The 20,689-nt window shown below is 40.5% G+C and overlaps 1 long non-coding RNA gene across 1 annotated transcript; it reads left to right on the top strand.

Annotated features, from left to right (window-relative positions):
- Window positions 1–3,870: 3,870 nt before the first annotated feature.
- On the top strand, window positions 3,871–12,432 carry LOC140684796 (uncharacterized). The gene is made up of 4 exons (XR_012057607.1): window positions 3,871–3,996; window positions 5,732–5,853; window positions 8,600–8,717; window positions 10,014–12,432. It is a non-coding gene; the product is annotated as an uncharacterized lncRNA (long non-coding RNA).
- Window positions 12,433–20,689: the final 8,257 nt, after the last annotated feature.

Below are 20,689 nucleotides of genomic sequence, written 5' to 3'. Positions count from 1 at the left end.
TCTGTTTATTAATTTCTGTAAGTGGCCTGTTTTAACAAGATATTGACCATGTTTTCTGTATTGATTTTTATAGTTTAGAATCATTGTCTTAATGTTGGGATTTTTTGGTGGTATGTAAGCTAACTTGAACTTTCTTTATGCACCTAAACAAGTGCCCTCATTTTAGATACATGATTTCAAGAGCTGCTGTGCTATTAAAGATTGAACCATGACTCAGTAAGTTGCCTCACTTAAGTATCAGTCTTGAAAATCTTAGCTATGATAATTTGCTCACTCTGTGTGTCCAAAACATTCTGTTTTTTAAAGTAGAGTACTGAATAGCATCGTGTGGATTTTACTGTACCATTAAGTTTGGATGGTAAATGGTATTAGGAATGGATTGAAATAAATAAAATAAGGCCCAAGGTGTTGGTCTCTATCCACTGAAGTAAAGGAAAAATTTATCATTTACTTCCACTGGGTCTATCAGAGAAATTCAGTGAGGTGGTGAAGTATTTGCTTAGTTTGGCTCATGTGGCAGGCAATGGGGTGAGTTCAGCAGCAGAGCCGTGCTGTACATAATTAACATCACAGAGCTGGAGGTTCTGCATGTGAAAATCCAGGCTATTGTCAGTTGTGGTTTCCTTGCCAACCATATCTCAGCTCTCCCACTTCTGTAGTTGTCTCTGTGATGCTTTGTGCAGTATTATTACCCCTCACCTAATGCTGGAGCTGGATGGAGCTGCAAAATCTAGCTATTATTCTTTCCATTTGAAATACATTAATGTGAAAATAAAAATAAAATTTAAGATGTTTTCACTTCCCAAGTAATTCTATTCCGGAAATATTAAAATAAGCAGACTTGACATTGGGAATGTTTCAAAAATACATATTTTTTTTGGCAAGTGCTTGTAGCTAATGAATTTGCATTCATAAATGTAAGCATTTATAGCAGGATCATGATTAAAGCATGAAAATTGACTTGTCTGCCAGACTGTGGGTCATAGAGCTTGAATTTCATGTTTTGAAAATTTCAAACTTGGAGCGAGCCGCTTGCCAGCAAATTACAGGCCAAGACTTACTTCCAAGAATTACTTTCTGGTGCAGCTCAAATAATAAATATATGTTTGTGCCTGTAGAATGTGAGGAAGCTGATTTCACTACCAATGTCTTTCACTGCAGATTATTTGGGCAAAAGGCCACAGAAAAAGCTTTCTTGAATTTCTTCTCAGTTCTCTTTGACTTGTCCCCAGAAGATACTGATCTGGCTGGATCTGCAGCTGTGGGCAGGGATCACTGGTTCTCAACAAATTTGTGCATGTTCTTGGCAGTGTTTTCTGACTTAAAATTACCTGTTCAAAGGGCCAGTAAGAGCTGCAAGGAGCATGAGAGTGAAGGTGCTGCTCCTCTGTGCTTACGGTGTCAGCAAGGCGCCAGTCCTGCTCTGTCCCTGTGGAGATAATTTGTTGCATTGTTTCTGTTCTTTTCATATATTATATTGACTGGGAGGTAAATTTTATTTCTTCTTTCTCAAGGTTGCTTTCCATGAAGAAGACCTCTCTAATCCAATTATACCATTCACAGAATGGCTGAGGTTGGAGAAGACCTCCAAGACTGTGGAGTCCAACCTGTGAGTGATCCTCACCTTGTCACCCAGACCAGAGCGCTGAGTGCCATGTCCAGATGTTCCTTGGATGCCTCCAGGGATGGGGACTCCAGCACTGCCCTGGGCAGTCTGTTCCAATCCTTAACAACCCTTTCCATGAAGAAATTCTTCCTGAAGTTTTCCTGCATGATCCCTTAGGGATGGGTGGAGCATGGCAGCTTTTCTCCCTCATGGTGACCTGGTACCATGCCACATGTATGGTACCTTAAAGTTCAAGGAAAAGAGTGCAGGATCTGGCACCACTCTTGTGAAATCAGAGACCCTTTGTGCTCTTCTGATCTCTTCACAATCCCTGGATGAGACAGGGGTTTTGGCAAGCTTTTGAAGCCAGGTTGGTTGCTGGATGGTTCAGGTGCTGTCATGAGGGTGGTGCCGTCCTGTGTGGACAGGGGCAAGGAGGGAGAGCTTGGAGTACCTTAGGCTGGTCCTGCTGCCAAGAGCAATGTTTTGTCAAATTATGGCCTAATTTTACTTACCTAGGGTGTGTTTAAAGAGGGATTGGCACCAGGAACAGGCCATTAAGCAATTGAAACTCTAATAGAAAAACACAACCTTATCACAGATTTTTTTAAAAAAAAACCCTCGGAAAATAGCTCAAATATAAGGTTAATTGGAGCCAGAAATGTCAAACTAATGTAGCAATTTACCCTGGGAGACTACCCTGGCCTTTGAGTATAGCAATAGTACAGACTACTGAGTAGGATAGTGAAGAAATATAATAGGATTTTATGTAGTCCCCTGTCATATTAAACGTTCTTTGCAATTAATTTCTTGTTGCAATGTTATTTTCACTGACCTATTTTTTTTTTGACCTCCTACAATCTTTAAGCTACCAAAGTAGGGCATACGGGAATTCATATTTCCTTAAAAAAAAAAAGAAAATCTTAACTTAAACCACTATCAATATACACATTGCAGTGTAGACTAATATTAACTCAGTGCAGTACAAAAATGCCATTGGCTCGTTCTAGAAGAGCCCTTAGTACTGAGCTGTACTGATCCATTCAGGAAAATTCTGCTTTTGAACAGCTTGTTCAGAAACAGGTGGGAGTTTTCTTGGACTGAGAGTCTGAGGATGTCTGCCCAGTGAATGGAACATGATAGGTGGTCCCTCTTTTCCTCCTTCTGGTTCCTGGCTCTGTTCCTTCTACTATTAACTGGACGTCAGAACAAGATAGCTGGGTATAGTGATCTGCTCTGATTAATCCAAAACTGCTGGATGCAAAATTAATAATGGTGAAGTTCAAAAGCTGTGGAATAGCCAGGGATCCTGGCAGATTCCAGCTGCTCTGACTTCTAACTGAATCCCTTTCAACAAGGGCTGGATACATAATCCATTTTTATTTTATAATCAAACATCGCTGAAGTGATTTTCTCTATATATTTTTATATAAACTTTCCCAGTTTACAATACAGAAAGGGCTGTATTTCTCTGGAGTTCTGATGTTTCCTGACAGCCTCTCTTTGTCTGTAGGTGTGAGTGGGTAGGATAGTCAAATCTCAAAATAGATCATTCCAGGAGAGTGTGAAATCTCCATCACAAAGACAGGTAGGTGTCTGCTAGAAACAATCAGGTAGCAAAGGGTGTGACAGGATCTCCAGAAATACGTTTCACTCCTATTTTTCTCTTGTCCTAAAAGGTGGAAAGTGCTACCCCAGGAGAGGGTACTTGGTGTCCAGGTTTGGAGTCGAGGTGACCAGCTCTAAGGAGAGAGAACAATACAGGCAAGAAAACTTTCTGATCTTGCATAAGAACTCATAACACAAGCCCAAGTGTTTCCCAAGCAAATGTCCTTAATATTTTCCCCTCTGGTAGTAAGGATTTTTTATTTTTAAAGTGGAGCTGGAACCAAATATCACTGAATCAAAGAAGGCAGCATTAATCAAAGCACATCAAAGATGTTCCTCATCAGTTGCCTGAAGCAACAGAATCTACAGCATATCATCTTTCTTATGCTAAGCTGAAGAAATTCAGAGAAGAGAATTCTGTCTATTTGCTCTCAGATGAACACAGAAATAGTATTTTCAAGGTTTCTTTAATATTTCAGTGATTTGGTCCCTTCAGCCATCATAATTTCTGAATCCCAGACTTAGATTTCCCAGGAATGTTTTTCATATGAAAATCAATCAAATGAAGTTTTAAAACTAAGTATGTTGTCAGCTGCCTCTTCCAACAAAATTACAGGAAACGTTTCTCAGAGTGTCTCTCTCTGTTCTCCCTCTCTAGGCCATGGCAATGGTACCCTGTGGGCCCTCGGTGCTTCACTACAGATGCATTTTCCTCGTGGTTTCATAGTACCTAGAAGGAGCAAGCAGCTCAGCTGGATAAACACACATCATTTCCTGTTCAAGTAAGAAAGTTGCCCTTCGTTCAATCTCTTCTAGTGTTCCCTAGTGCAGAACTTATGGCTGCTTGTATTTACTACCTCTTTACAGAAGATCCAATTGTTACCTAAAAGCTCTTAGATACTGAGTATAATGAAGTGATTCTTAGGCTGTATAGACAGGCCTTAATTTTAGATCTTAATTACAATTACTTGAGCAGTTGATAAAACACACAGCAGCAAAACCTCTTGGTGCATCCTGAGGACTTTGGGTGCAGCTTGGAAGATACCCAGGCCTTTCATGTGGATTGCACTGCCAGAAATAAAATCCAGCAATGTGAGAGCATGATCAACCTGCAGAGCCACCAAGGTCAGAGCTGTGGTTTTATGGTTTTCTAGGTCATTGTGCACCTCCTTCCTAACGAGTCCCAGAGCATTTTGCAGAATGTGAGCCCATGGGCTGAGTCCTGTTCCCTGCCTGGGACACGTTGGCATTTCAGTGCCAGCGACACTTTGCTCTGGTTGTTACAGGAGGAAGTGAGGAACAGAAGTTCCCCATCTGAAACTGCAGGGGGAAATTTAGTGTGCTAGAATGTAATTATCCAAACTGGAGCATGGCCAGGATCCTGGAGTTAATAATACCCTCTGCTCTTGCAAAAAGTGTCATAGGAGCTTTAATGACTGTTAGTGGTCAGCAGGCTTCACATCACCTCTCCAAGACTGATATTAAACAATCAGAAGTGTGGGTATTACAGTCTGTTGTGTAACACAAATATTTCTGGATGGCCTCTGGCTGCAGCCTTCAGGTTGAAGAGGGAATTAAATTAAGCAGCCATGGAGGAGACATTAGTCTTAATAAAAATGATCCCATTAAAGGCAAATGACATGCAATTGCTGAAGAACAGCTGAGATGTGCCCTGAAGTGCCCATAGGGTAGTTTTGGGTACACCAAATCACTAACCATCTTCAGTGACCATGGAGTTTGGGGGAACAGAATAAAAAGAGGTTTCCAGCATCCTTTGTATAATAGGGTCATCTCCTCTGGAAATCTGTAGTATGAATTGATCCTGATTTCTGTAATAGTGGGAGCTATGTGCAAATGAGTTGGGAAGTGGGTGTAAGTGGCAAGATTACATTGTGCTAATTAGCCTGGCATTGACGAACTGTACAAAGCCTGGGAACTTCCACAGCAGGAAAGGGAGCACATCACAGAGAATCCCTTTCGTCACAACTGACTTGTGCCATGGGACTTCAATTAAAAACCAGACCAGGCCACTTTGAATCGCTTTAATGAGAAATCAGGTTTTTCTTTTTTTTTAAAAAAATAATCTTTTAAAAATTGTCTCTCTGCTTCTAACAGTGCAGCCCATCCTGATGGGAGATGAGGTGCTAATTATCTCTCTTGGAGGCTTTTTCTGAGCACAAGGTTTGTTATTCTGTACTGCACCTGGCACCACAGGCTCTGGTCCTTGGGATTAGTGGCATTACTGCCAGCTGTAATAAAGAGTAGAAGGCCAATGATCCTGTATGTTGTTAAAATGAAGAAAGACTTGCACACTTCTCCCCCTTAGTACATCCCAGTACATTGGTACTTACACCATAACAGTATTGTCTCAGGGAATATAAGTCTGCGACAGGATATTGCTGCTTTAACCACCTGAACTGCCTTTTAGTTCCAGTTTCAACTCAGTGTCACAAATATTACCCCTGTTTAAGATTAATTTGTGACAAAATGTCATATTAATACAGCTATATTTCCCAGGGGATAAATATGGCCTTTTGAAGAGCAGCCATGGCTGAATGCTATATAGGACTACAGAGAATTATCAACAGGCTTTTGCTTTAGCAAATGTCATGCTACCAGAAGAATGGTGCAGTTTGTGGGTAAGTATAGTCTATGAACCATTTTATTGTAAGAGGGAGGTTATGATATTTTCTTCCTATTAATCCATATCTCATCCCTAATTATATTAGCACCTCTCAGTGACACCTGATTAAGGATCTGAGGAGGAAACTGTCAGTTACCTATTACTCCATCAGCATTGTATCACATTTACTTTTGGCATCTTAGCTACTTAGATGTTTGCTTTGAGGTTTGTGTATCATTGGTAGAATTACTCCAGATTTACACCAATGGCTGTGCAATCACAGTTGATCTCTATGTGATGCTGAGGAGTTTTCTTGTAAGGAGCTAAATCCAGCACCAGTGGTAAGCATTGTAATTTCAGTGAAACCAATAACATCTGCACCTGCATGTGCTAAGGCTGATTTTGGAACAGTTTATCAGGTATTTTCTTTGTACTGCGGTAGAATAAACTTTGTATTTCATTGCACCTTCGGTACCTGTAGTATGCCTTGGATATGTCTGAGCTATTGAAACCAAACTTCTTAACAGCCCTCAGATGTAAAGAAAAGGAAGATGAAAAAAAGTCCTAAAACTAATCTCTTGCCTCACGGCATTCCACCAAGATGACTCAGAAAATGACAAGGGAACCAGACTGCAAATTAGGCTCTAGTGCTTGTTGGATACATTTGCCACCGGTTAAAATGAGTTATTGAAACAGTAAAAGCTGAGGACTTCAGAGCAACTTTGATTGACAACAATAATTACACTTGTTCTTGTTCTTCTAAGAAATACAGTGCAGGCTAGGCATAATAAATGTATGAAAATGATATTCAACATCTGAGCAGAAGTAGATGCAGGTCCAAACAGTTTAAATGTCTTCTGTACAAATTTCTGCACATTTTTATGTGTTAAAAGTAGCAGTAGTTACCAGGTAGGTGTGTAAGTTTGCTTTACAGGAGTAGTGAGCTAATCATTGAATATTTTCTAAAGAAGCCTCTGTGAGTAAAGGCTGTCTTGCACCCAAAGCAGCCTGAGGGCTCAGGAGAGAAAATGCAGTTCATGGGGCACTCTCACCTGATCCTTGCAGCCTGTCTCTGCAGGAGGTGCCTAATGATTCTTTGAACCACATCCAGATACTGCCAGAGTGATCAAATGATGTCTTTGGTACCCAAGACTGAGACTCCACAATGCTCCTCACAGGCAGAGAGGAGGTGGAGCTGATGTGTGTGGACTTCTGTATCCACACACAGCTTGGTGCCTTGGATGGAACCCTCCAAAGATCTAAAATTAGGAGCTCTTCTTTCTGGCTAACCAGGCTTGCTCTCATCTGACAGGTGAGTGTTTCCAAGATCAGGCTTTTCTAGACAGTGCCTTAGGACAGGGCTGGGCACTAAAGGGTTGGGAGTATTCAAGTTTTAGGTGCCCTTTCTTGTGTGTCTGTGCTGCCTAATGCCACATGGGGCTAACACATGACAATATAAAATAACAATTTTTTTGTAGCTAGTAACCATTTCTTTTTTTCATCTCCCTAATTTGATATTTGCCTTGCATCTCCTCCTCCTGCTGTTATGATTGTTACCAGAAGACCCTGTACCCTCCCACCTCTCTCACACAGTGAAGCCAGGCTTGTAGCTGTTCTCTTCTAGCAGGTGCTTCCAATTTCTGCAGTAGATGTTTCTGCTGTGAGAAAATGACTTTCCCCTGTCCTGGTCAGGGAGCTGGATTCATTTTATGACACCAGGCATAGTGTGGGAGAAGGCAGTGCTGTACCTGACCCTTCTTACAAGGCCACAACAGTGCCAGGAAAGTGACTGGAGACTAGGGGTTTGTTCATTGACCCTTGTACATCACGTTGCTGGGAGTTCATCAGCAGGGTTAACATTCACAGGGAAAGGGAAAATAAGAAGTTAGTCAATCCACAAATGCCAATAAAGAGTTAAATTAATGGAGGAAAAGGAAAAAAAAATTCTTAATGCTGGAGAATGATTCTGCTGGCTTACTTATCAGGTTCATGCTGAGCCCAGTCATAATTGGAATGTACCCTTTGTAAAGTTTATTGGGTCCTGGGGCAGCTTGTTACTGAACCGGTCAATTAATCTATTTTTTTTTTTAATGAGTTAGGGGATTTCCTTTTGTGGAAAATCACCAGGAAACCTGACCAAATGCCCACAGCTTTGGGAAAGCGTGGCCTTAACATATAGAAAACCCTTCCTCCACAATTAAGAGAGGAAATAGACACCTCCCCTTATGGGCAGCATATCTGACCAATCCAGGAACAAAATAGATGGGATTTCACCATTGACTTGCAGGTTGTCGAGGGAGGATCACCATGAAACAAGATTACTTGAATGCAGTTTGGTGTTGAAGGAAATAAAACTGTTGAGTCTCCCTGCTGAGAGACAAATGATTTCCATTTAAAAACCTGTTTGTTCCATGCTGTAACTCCCAATGTAGCAATAATTAATGATATCAGAAGGTTACGAAAGACAGTCTGTTGTGCTTGCTCTGTTCTAGGCATGAAATTGGATTAACATGAAGATAAACTTAGACTTTAAATCTGTTGAGGAAATCAGTAATTATGTCAAAATTCACAAATACTAATCTTTTTAAGTGTGGCAAGATACTGTTTATCTATCAGCAAAACATCCTCCTTTGTCAGAATTCTTTTGAAAGGTTAATTTCTTAAAATACTTGGATTTCCAGCATCAGAATATTGTGGAGATGCAGCTTGTTGAATAAACACAAACAATCTTACCTCTGGAATTGTGGTTATTTCTGTTTCAGTGGCATCCAGCCAGTGCCCTCTCATGAGGAAGAATCAATTTGCAAAGTATTAAGTCCTTGGGCTCTGCAGAGGAGAGGTGACCACCCATGAAAACAACTGACATGAAAAGAATGCAAGGTATGGCAGTGCATACTTATTAAAAGTGTATCTTTGCTGGAAATGAGCACATGGAAACACTGTTGGCTTTAGGGGTAAGCAATAGGTGCAATTACAAAGGCTCTGAAATTAATTTAGGTAGAAATTCACTGTGTGGTTGGAAGGAGAAGGGACTGCATGTCTTATATTTTCAAATATTTCATGAGTCCAGTGCTGGCCCTGATGATGCCATAGCTATTTTTAGACAGCTTCTGTAAAACCACAGAGGTGACAGAGCTGTGTCAATGTGTGCAGTGATTCAGTCTGCAGAGGAACCTGCTCAGGTGTAGCTGATACTCCTGGGGTGGAAGCTGGGCCTGATGCACCCACTGAAGTTGCAGTCACACCTTCCCATTGCTATTTAGGTCTACCCTGAGGGAGCATGTGAGCTTTGAGTGCCCATTTAATTAAGCAGCTTTGTAGTACAATTGTAGTAGAAATAGAAAAAAATAATCTTCAGTGCTTGATTCCCTTCTCAGAGGGAATGCAGGTAGTGAACACTTGTATAAATCTATTGGAAGGGTCCTCAATACCATCAACCATGAAATGTGCATCCAAAACCACTTGAGACTTAGAAATCTTACGGCAAGAAAATGAAAGTAGTTTCATTCTTTCTTCATTCATTTAAAATGCAGGTGAAAAAGAAAAGGTTTCAAATCAGGAAGTTGTTTGGGAGGCTGAGGAGGCTGTGTCTGTAGGCGTGTGCTGCTGGGGCAGCACAGAGGTGCTGTAGTTCAAAAGGCTGGCAAGTATCTCAGTAAAATGTTGCTTTGCTTTAGTGCACAGTGCTGGCAAAAAGAGAGGCTGTTTGTAGCATCAAGTGGGTAGCATGTGAGAAAGGTGAGTTTGGCAGCTGAATGTTAGGAAAATCTAAGCTGAAGGCTAACAGGTAACTTCAGTATTTTGGTGAACAGGGTTTTGAACAGAGAACTGGATTTTTTTTTCCCCTTAGGTAGAAAAAAAGATAAGGAAATAATTCTACAAATAATGACATTTTAAATGTGTTTGCATAAAGCAAAACAAGTCCCCCATCTTTTATATGCACCCAGCAACATCTAGCCTCTTCATAAAAGACTGTGTTGAAAAAGAGTATGCAACCTATACAGGTATTTCTTGTAGCCATACAGTAGTTTCTCAACACTTGAAAATCTCACATTCTGCTTACCTGCACATTAACCTAACTCCTTTTTCTAATGGGGATCATTTGGTTCTTCTAATCTATAAAACTCTTTCAATTTTTGTACGATATTTACAAAATCTCTCTCTTCTGTTTTCTAGGGGAGCTGTCATCTTGGTAAACATGAAGAAACAGGACATGAATGCACAGAGTGGCTGTGGCTGACCTGTGGTGCAGAGACAGCAGCTCCTGTTCAGCAGGTCTGGTCTCTGCATCTGTCTGATCCATGGGCAGAACATGGCTTTCTCCATTTCCTGGCTGGAGTAGTCAAACCAACACAGCCTGAGCTATGGCATGTAGCCTTACTGGTCAGTTGGGTCAAACATAAGGATACTGGTTCATTATTTTTCATGTTATTACATATTACTTCTCTTTACCAATTTATTTTTTAGTTTTTCCTATGCCTCTTTCTTTATCATAGGCTGCTTGCATGGGCTCAGCCAAAAAATCATCTATCCATGAAAGAAACATCCTTCTATTTATTGTGTCTATTTTTTATGACAACTTTTACTTTGAATTTATTTTATTTAACAATACTCTACTTCTTTCCTTTCAGTACATTATTACTACTCCTTCCTGTGTCATTTGGAACTGGCCAAAGTTGGCAGATCTCAAATTTCTTTTTGCTCTTTGAAATGTGCAGTTTCTTTCTCCTTCAGTGATAATGGGCATTGTGTTTCCTTAGAAATATTTTTGGGGGCCTATTATTCCTCAGCCACTTCAGTTGGCAAACTGAAGGCTTGGAAACAAATTAGCTTGGATGGCAGCCCAAGCTGTCAAAATGAGCCTTCCATTCATTACTGAATCATCCACCTCCTGCATTTAGATCTTCAGCCCCACTTTCCAGTAAGCTTCTCAGTAGAGTTCTTGGAATTCTTTTTTTCTGTCACTTTTGAACTAAACTCCTCCACTCTACTTCATTTACGACCACACAGCAAAGCTACTTCCCCATTATCTGAAAGCAGTGAACTAATAACGCCAGTGTAGAGGGCAGAGCTGGTCATCATTTTTGGTAGAAGACATTAAAATTATATTTTTCTCACATATTATTCCTCTACGAATTACCTGAGGCGGAAGCCTTGATCATTTTGTCAGGCAAGAAATTCCAGGTAGAAAAACTGATTCCTACATGGGTGTCATTAAAATTGTATTATTAGCATTGCTCTGAAATGATCTGGAGATGAGGTAGGAAGGTCTTGTATCACTTACGACCTTCAGATACTCTTCCCCACTTCTTTCTGGGCTTTGGGGTTTCTTTGTGTGGTTTTTTTTTTTTCTGCTTGGTTTTTCTTCTCCCCTTTCTTTGTCAATAAACATTTTCTTAGAGGAATAAATCTCTCAGAAATATTTTATAGCACCTTTCCCTCTCCTCGCTTGGTGTTAATATGAACTTTGTTAAGGGAATTTTCAGAACAAAACATTTTGGTTTTGTGCATGAATTTTTTTTCCCCCATCATTGTAGGAAAATCTCTTTGTGTTTCTATTTCAAACAGTATTTTTTAAAATACAAAAACTATTCCAATTGTTAGTGAAAGGTAGTTAAAACAAGTTAGCATGTTTGAAGGTTCCAGTACAGCCTGGAAATTATCTGAACTGTGTGTGGGATTTGTGGAGGAGAGCAGTATCCAGGCAGAGGCATATTCTTGGCTCTCCTTCTATGGGGTAGACAAAGAGAGCTGGTGTAGAGACCAGGAGGCTGCAGATTTCTACTGGAAATTTCTTCAAAAATCATTAAATTAACCTTGATTCTACAGTAAAATTCTATCTGACTGAAATCCAACAGAATGAAGGGGAAAGAGGCAAATTTCTTGGTCAAAACCCACATTCTCAGAATGTAGTGTGTTAATATTAGAGACTCTGGAGAAATTTCCACTGGCAATGCAGCTGTTGGGATGAGGTGTCCAGGAAAGAACAAGGTTAGAATGTAAAATCTTGTAAAGTTTTAGAAGATAAAGTTAGGAAAAATACATATATATTTGTAGCAGAAAGGGAACTTTAGTTCTTCATTACTGGGTTTGAGGCTGGACCAGAAAAGACTTTTCTCATGGGAAGGGTCACACCTTTATTTGTTATTTCTCACTAAAATCATGTGTGTCCCTCCAGTCTGAAAATAAACCAGCATGACTTGTGGCTTGGACAAGAAACGCCTTGGACTTCAGATATCTGGAAAAACATGGAGAGAGCATGGGGACAGCTGCTAGGCTGTGTAAGTCTAGAAGGTGCCTATTCCCTTGGCCACCACTGCCTTGTTTTGGTCTCAAGCAATGTTTTGCTGCTCTGGAGCTGCACTCTTTATTCAGTCACTTCCTAATCTTCCTAAGACCAAGTTGGGCCAATAACCCCAGCAACTCTATTTTTGCTGTGCTTGTCAGCAGGGAAGTGAAGAATAAGCTGGAAAACTGCTTTTTAGATTCAAGTTCAGTTGTAAATAACTGCTGCTGCACACAAAAAGTTGAATAATAATGGCATGGGATGAACTGAATTGTGCAGAAAGTGTAATAAGATTTTTTCCCCCCCAAATAACAGAACTCCTGATTTATGGACAAAGCAGATTAGAAGAGACAGGACACCCACAGGCCTCTCTCACTTTCAATAGCAGCAGAGTTATTCAGATGTTGCCTGAAACAGGTACAGCATCAAGGCAGCTGAGGTTCTGTGATTCTGCCATCAGGTGAAAACAAGCACATAAAGCAGCAAATTGACAGAGAGAAGCCAAGCCCAGCAGGGCACAGAGGGGTTTTCTGTGATGTATCCTACAAACTGAGGTCATTTTCTAAGCCATTTTCTACTGCCCCACATGAAGATGTGAGTTAGCAAAGCAGATTTGATTGCAGTTGCACTTCTTGTGATGCAACTTCATCTCTTTTTTTCCTTAACCAACTTCTCTGGGATTCTGACACAATTATAATTCTGTTACAAAAATAATAATAATAAAAAAATCTATAGTATTGTTCTTCTAAGCAGGTAAGTCTGTTTCCCTCTTTTGTCGTGCAGGAATGTTGCCTCCCAAATTAAATATGCATTTAGCATAAGTACACTGTGGTGATTATTGCAATTCAGGGACTAACGATTTCCTTTCTCTCAAGCTTTCCTGCTATGCAGTTGGTTGTGTTTCCACACTTCTGGTGGTGAATTAACTCCCTGTGGATAACATAGCTTCACTTGCAGCAGATGTCAAGACTCTTAATCAGAATTTAAGTAGCTTCAATTACATTTACTTAATTCACTTTGGAAGTGGAGTAAGTTAAATTGAATTAGACCTACTTTAATTCTGAATATGTCCACACAGATATTCAATGCATTTCAGCTAATTTGTTCTCAAAATTAATTCAGGTTCTGTTTCAAGCACTCTCCAAAGTACAGACACAGAGCCTGTGGGTGCTGGAGATAAGGAGTAGGGAGGGACAGACAATGCTGGGTATGAAAGGCATGGCTGGGGACATTTGGGTGCAATAAGTGCAATTCCATACCAAACAAGAAATGTATTTAGCTACTGTACTAGAAATCTTAGATCTTTTTGTGCCTGGTTACAATGAAATGTGCTTGGAGAGCAGGTGCCCCCATGCCTGGGTTTGCTCTTTGGAATGCAACTGCAATCAAGGTGGTTGAAATTGTAATATATAGACAGATGTCATGGTAAATGGAACAAAAAATGTATATGTTCCTTTATCTGTTGGCAGCAGAGCTTCTGAGGAGGATAAAACTCTGCACTAATCCCTGGTGCCTTCCCCCAGCAGAAGTTAGCAGGAGTTCAGGATTTCCTGAGTCAGAAATGGAGTTTTATAGCAATTATTAATTGCTCATAATGGATTTTTCCCATGAATTGTTGAGCACTTTAGCACTTTACTAAAACAGAAATGTTTACTATTGCCTGCATGGTCTCTGTCATTTGTATTACCTACCCATCATTTGTAGTATGCAGTTCTGGGATTAATCCTGCAGGTACATGGCCAACAAAATAAAGAATGGCCTTATGAAGCTTGCAAAGTTATTATCCACCATGTCCTGAACAAGCACACAGTCCTGATCATCCTCTCTCAAGAAGGATGTGATAGAAAAAGAGAAGATACAGAGCGGGGCAACAAGGATGTGTAAAGTTTTAAAATGGATTTCCTGGAAGAGATGAAATAAAATAGGGCAGTTAGGTTTGGAAGAGAGACAGGTAATACAGGTGTGTGTGAAGTCATAAATGGCATGGGAAAAATGAACTGGAAATTACTATCCCCTGTTATAATGTAAGACTAAAGGGGCAATGAAGGAAATTTTAAGGTAGCTACTTTAGACCAGAACAAACAGAACTGCTTTTTCACACAGTGCATAATTCAGTTGTGGAACTTATTGCTGACAGATATAGATTCAAGAAGCAATTAGACAAATTCATGGAAAATAGGCCCAGCAGGGGCTATTAAACACGCTGATGCAGATGCAACCTCTGGCTCAGGAAATCCCCATCTGGCAGATTGCCAGAAGCTGGGAGGTGGAAGAAGCATCACTCTAGGCCTGATGTGTTTCTCTGGTCTTTCTCTAAGTAACCCAGCAGTGGGTTGCTGTTTAGTGTGAGTTTCAAACCTCTGTGGAAGGTTGTGCCTTCTTAGTCTTTTATTTATCCCTTCTTGGGCATTGCTGGTATTCCATGTATCCCATTGTTTACTTCCCTCTCTTTACCAGGGCTGTTTTATAATTTGGATGTTTGATTTCTGGCAATAGTTGAGTTGTGCAGTCTGAAGCATAAAGTGTCAGCCTGCTGTTGTGACAGTACAGTAATGCATAAGCCACCATAATTAACCCTGTGACAAAACACAGGTTCCACATCCCCATCCCTGCCCACGTGGGTGAATGGGAATGATTAGCAGTTCAGTGCTTACAGGAAGGAATTGATGGTCTGGCAGAAAAAAGGAGGGAGTGAATTCCAGAGTGCCTACCTCCATCCTTTTAAACCACTTTAAGATTAACAGTCACTGGTGGGGCTGTCCAGCCTGCCTAGCACCATTATAAAGAAAGGTGTTACATTTCTAGGCTGGACTTTTCTCTTGTAATTTTCAGTTGTAGAAATCTGTGGGTTGCATTAATTCATCTGTAGAGGCTGAGTTAAAGCAGAGAGATTGGTTTGCTGGAATCATGCCCCTGAAATGGGGAACAGCAGGGAAGTGGCCCCTGCCAGAGCAGTGTGATAGGAGCAAGAAATATCAGGTACAGTCCTGGAAATACAGAGCCAGCTCCTGCCTCAGCACTAATTTCTGGCACAACATTGAGCAAATCCTTTGTTCTTCAAAAAAACTGGTTCCCAAGGGTGAATATACCTCTGTATATTCAGCTGCAGAAAGACCACGGCTCCTTCCCTTTGTCTGCCTTTTCATTCCTCTTGGGTTTGGGCTTCACAGAGCTCCACAAACCCCCCAACTATAGATCAATGTATCTGATACTCTTATTAATGCTGTATTCAGGTTCCAATTCTATGCTGAATGATACCCCACTGCTTCTAGGGGAAAATCTTTGTCTTTTTCCTTCTGTGACTAAGAAATGGCTTATGGTGCATTGAGCTCATAGATTCTCTTTGATTGTGAGTGTAACCTTTCAGCGTGAGGCTGCTGGTGCAAGTGAAATCAAAAAGCCTTTGTGAAAGTGTCTTAACAAGCCAGTGGTGTGATGGTCTAAGCTCTCACCTGGCTCCCAGTCAGCCTGAGCTTGACCAGGTTCTTAAGACTGCTAAAAGGTGATTTCAGGCATATTGGGCTTTCTGATTACTTGCCACAAAATAATTAAAGCATTGGTTTTGCACTCCTAGAGTGAAAAACTACCTAAATGAATCACGTGCTGTTTTTCTTAACCCAAATGGGTTAGATTTGGAGTTACACTGTGATAACTCCTGAGTATAATAAATAGAAAAATATAAAGGCAACCCCTTTTCTCATCACAACCTCCTAAAGGGAAAAAGCACAAGTGCTCCAGTGTCTTTGCAGAATGAAAACAGTTGATGCCCAGGGCTTGCTGTAAGTGAGGGAGAATAAGAAAATCTACATTCAAGATAAACAAAAGTGAGCTACTTGCCATATAGATGAACCTGTTCCTCAGGGAGGAACTCACCACTTTACACCTGTAATGCCTGTGTGCCTTTGCCCTGAAATGCTTTCAGCATTTGCATTTTTGTCATCTAAAAGCTGTTGCTTTGAGTTCTGTGACTATATCTACATAGCACTATAGGAGAATGAAAAGCTCTTCTGTGACTGTAAAAGTGCCTAAATCAATCAATAAATATTGGTTTAAATGAGTGTTAGGTGCTACACAAGCAGTATTGATGTGAACTGGGGAGGAAAAGAGAAGCCTTGAGAGATGCAGGTCTGTTCCCCTAGGATATGTCCAAGTGTACTTATTTTCCTGTACTTTCAGCTTCTATAGTGAAAATAAGCACCTAAATTCCTTTGAACAGCTGAACTTATGTTAATTGAATTGGAAGAGATGCTAGTACCTGCATGAAGCTGCTGCTAGAACTGCCTTAATAAGTTATTTTCTTCAGCTAATCTTCCTGTTCGTCAGGTTTAAGACAAAGGTAGAGAGGGTCAGTGACTTTCCAGAAATCTCATAGTGGAATTGTTGTAGGACTGTTGTAAGAACCCAGACCCATCATTTCTGAGGTCTGAGCACCATGGGCTGGTTGTTTTAAGGCTGGCTGTTCATTTGAAATGCAGTATTTACCAATAACTAGGAAATATTAATGGGACATCTTGTAGGGCACATAAAAATATTCTGTATTGTGTCCTGCCCAGTTCAAATGAATTCAGCTGCTGTATTGTGGAGGATTTTCTATCCACATGTGAACCCTGTGAGATTCCAAAGGGAGATACTGAGAAAAGGGAAGGAAAGCTGTCAGATACAGGCTCTTCTGCAGGGTAGGAGGGAAAAGGATCAGATACATGCAGTGCATGTAAAGGAACAAAGGTGTGTGTTAGGTTAATTATTTGGGTCGAAAATATATTTTCTGTGCTGCCTTGGAAAAAGTGGCAGGGGAAGGAGATGTAGGAAAATGCAGCTTGGCACTCATGGGCACTGTGGCACAGTGGAGAGGAGGCCTGGGTGCCAGGGGGAGATGGAGAAGGCCACCAGTAAAGAGCTTCCAGCTCTTCCAGGCTCTGTTCTCAACTGTTCAGCTGCTTTGCACATTGCAAAAATAATAATTATTGTTTATTAGGAGCCTATCCATCAGCTGATGCCTCAGCTGCCTCTCGAGATCAGAATATAAACCAAATTGAGCTGCTGCTCTCAATAAAGAAATTTTTAATCTGTTTCAGAGCAACTGTGTGACATTGAAGTCATTCTAAGGTTAACTGGGAAGGAGTTCTGGGAAACTGAGGTTGTAGGGGAATTATTTGTACAAACAGTGTCTTTTTTCAAATAAAACCAGTCTGAGGGTTATGCCTGTGCTTATTAAGGCAGAACAGTATGAAAAGAGTTTGAAGATTGGAAAAAGATCTTGGTGCCTGCCCATTAAATGCCTGAGACGTGAGAACCAACTTTTTAAACTCTACTTTTATGATCGTCAAGTCTGTGACAGGTCAGTGTTTAGTCTATTATCTTATCAGCTAGTGGCTACATATTCATTGGAGAGAGATGAGCTGTCCATTATATGTATTTTGTACTTTTATGATGAAAGATAATTTGTGTAAAAGCATCCAAAGCGTAGGCATTTTGGGATGCTTTTAACATATCAAAAGAATCTGATCTGTATCTGTCTTTTTCCTCTAGCCAAATTACTCACCAGGAATACTGATTCTTTTATTTCCTTTTCATTCATTTTCCATGCAGTCTGTGTTTAAAAAAAAAATCAATTTTCTTTATTTTCTTTTTATTTTTTATATCAGGGGTGCAGAATAGGGAGTGGAGGGTAAGACACGAACCAAAAACACAGAAATAAGTGCTTTTCTATTGTCTTTTAAAATATTTGTTCTAATTATTTATTGCATCAAATGTTGGTATAGAGGGAACATTTTTCTACTCCCTCTATAAATTTTCCTCTAATGTTCCCTCATATTTCCCAGAGTGGGAAATTTTTCAGTAGCAAAACAATCTGGAAGGGACTGGCTTCTTTATAAACCTCTGCTTTGTTATCAGGCTGTTTTGAATGAATTGATCTTAGCATGTGTCTCCAGTTATCCAATAGAGAATCTGCCAGATTGGAAGCTTGGAGCGGTGTTAAGCAGCAAGTGAGTTAGGTCTTGGGGTTGAAAATCTCTTTTTTCTGGAGGTTTTTGGTGAAGTCAGAATAGTTTCGAAGGATGTCCAGTCTTTTGAGTCATATGGGGTTTGGAGCTATGCCACAATAAAATCTTTGACCAGGAAAAGATATTCTTTGACTGGGAAGCTGTCTTCCACTGTTCCTTCTTTTCCATATGTGGAAATACACGGTTGCCATGGAGTTGTAGCAGACTGGTCTACTCATTTTGCAAGTCTCTCAAAGTTTTAACCCTTTTCAACTTGCCAATCTGCCCCTTTTTTCTTCTTGGACAGGAATTCTTGGGTTTAAGCCTTTTGACCACTCTCTTACTTTGTTGTTGTTGTTGTTTTTTTTTTTTTTTTTAAATTAAATTACATAGATGTATTTCCAAGGGAACCATGAATACCACAGGCTCTGAAGACCAGAGATTAAAATCACCAGATAAAAGATCTAGAAAGGTTCAGAGCACATCAGCCTGGTAATGATGATGTCAGTGGTTATTGTGTTTACTTTCAGATGTTTTGGAGAGCATACACAATATGTCTAATATATTGTTTTGAGGAATATATCAGGAATATATCATAGAAATGTCTGGTGGCTTCACAAAGCAAGGGGGTTTGTAGCTGTGAGCTTGAAGTGTTGGTTTATGCTCAAGGTCTTTGTGTTTTAAGAAAATGCTTTGTTGTCTTATAGCACCTTTTGCTCCCAAGGGCTTGCTCCTGATCAGTCAGGATGAGGAGTAACTGCTTGATTTAAGCCAGAGATTCATGGCAGGTTAAATCCATGGTGAGATCAGTCTCTGGCTCAAGCAGGTGAGGTTTTCCAACAAGCTTTAGCTTCAGACTGCTGGCCAGGGAAAAGGAGAATCTCAGTGGAAAAAGGAGAATAACAAACCTCCACTCTGGGTCCTTCCCCTGTGATCTGGGGTGACAATCAGAGTTCTTCCCTCAGTCTCATCTTCCCACCATGTCACTTCTCTTGATTTCTGGTTTCCCCTGCTCCTATTTCTGCATTTTTTGACATTTTCCTTTGCAGCTCAGTTTCCTGGTTCCTCTCCTCCTTTCTCAAGTCTGTCTCTTCCCAAAGCCATGGAGTTGTTCTGCTCAGGTCTGATGGCTGAGCTCACCCTTGCTCTTCCTCCAAGTGCCTGCAGACAGAGCTCATTCCATAGCTCCTCCTAAGCTTCTCTCAACTCCCTGTAGCTCTTTGCTTCTGGAATCCAATCTCTTGCTCATTGGCCTTGTGGGTTTGTGTGAGGTTTGGGACTGGCTTCTCCAATTATTACCTTCTTTCAGAGGGCCATCCATCAGAACAATTAACCAGCTCTCCTTCCCATTGCAATCAGGAGGAAAGGTGTTCCTATCACTCCATAAGTGCTTGCTTTACATGCAGAAGTGCATGTCTGCATTTTGCCTTCTGTAAATAGTGCTGCATTTTTAATGAGCTTGTCCCTAAGTAACAGATTGTGCCACCAAATGCTTTAAATTTCTGTCTTTTCAGATTCTAAAATAAGTTTTTGCTGACTTTTTGTTGGTAATGGCTGAAGGGGATGGTTTTCAAAATATGCATGGCTGGCACCAGCTGAAGATTGCTTTTTATTTTCCTCATGCTGAGTGTGCTGGCTCTTTTCTCTCATTTATCCCAGGGAAGCTTGTTTAAATGTCCCTTGCATACTGTAATTGAATCCACTGTAGGAACTCAAGCTTGTAGCATCTTTCTCTGGGCCTCTGGAACTTCCTGGGGGTGAAAAATCTGTGTTTAATGATGAACTCTGCAGTCTGAAGCATTGTGTGAGAGACTACCCGAGGAGTGAGACAGGAAATGTGTCACTATGCTCTTTTTAAATTCAGGAGGTAAATGAGGGCAGCTGGGTCATGGCCATAGGTGCCAGCTCCAGGCTGAAAGGCTCAGCTGAGCTCCTTGGCTCAGCAGTTTGAACAGCAGCCTGTGTGGAGCCTCTGCCTAGAGCTTGTTCTGAACTGAGACTTCAGAGTGAAGAGAAACATGTTCTTGCTCTTGAGTTTCTGAAAGTGGTTTGGCAGTGTGAAATCCCAGGGCTGCAGTGATGCCTTTGTAATTGAACTCAGAATTAGTGAGTTAAATCTATTCAACTGTTTGGTTGTGGGGTCAACTTTCCAGCTGATGTTGTTCAACACACTTTAATAAAGCCAGTTATCCTTCATGGTTTTCAACAAGGTCTTATCAGCTTTTGCTTTTTAAGACTCCAATCCCACTGTGCTTACAGATATTTCGTTTTAAGCACTGTAATATGGGAGAATTATTTAAGGTTTTGCTTTGAAACAGAGAGCTCAAATAGTTTTAGGTGAAATATAAGAAATAGATTTTAGAGAGATGGTGCACAGTTGTTAATGCTTGTATAACCCTGTTAGGCCCAAAAGGTGTGAAACCTGAGAATAACAGCTTGTCACCTGAAGCCAGTGGGAGCATGAGGCTGGGATGTAACTAAAGTAAACAGAAAAGTGTAGCATTAATTTTATTTTTCATGGTGGTACTGGTTATTTTGATGTTGCAAAGTGAGAAAGAACTAAACTTACTCAAAGACATAAA

This window comes from Taeniopygia guttata, chromosome 10 (genome assembly GCF_048771995.1).
Source record: "Taeniopygia guttata chromosome 10, bTaeGut7.mat, whole genome shotgun sequence".
Taxonomy (NCBI): domain Eukaryota; kingdom Metazoa; phylum Chordata; class Aves; order Passeriformes; family Estrildidae; genus Taeniopygia; species Taeniopygia guttata.
The sequence above is the reverse complement of the archived record's forward strand: the minus strand, read 5'-3'. Positions and strand labels throughout refer to the sequence as shown.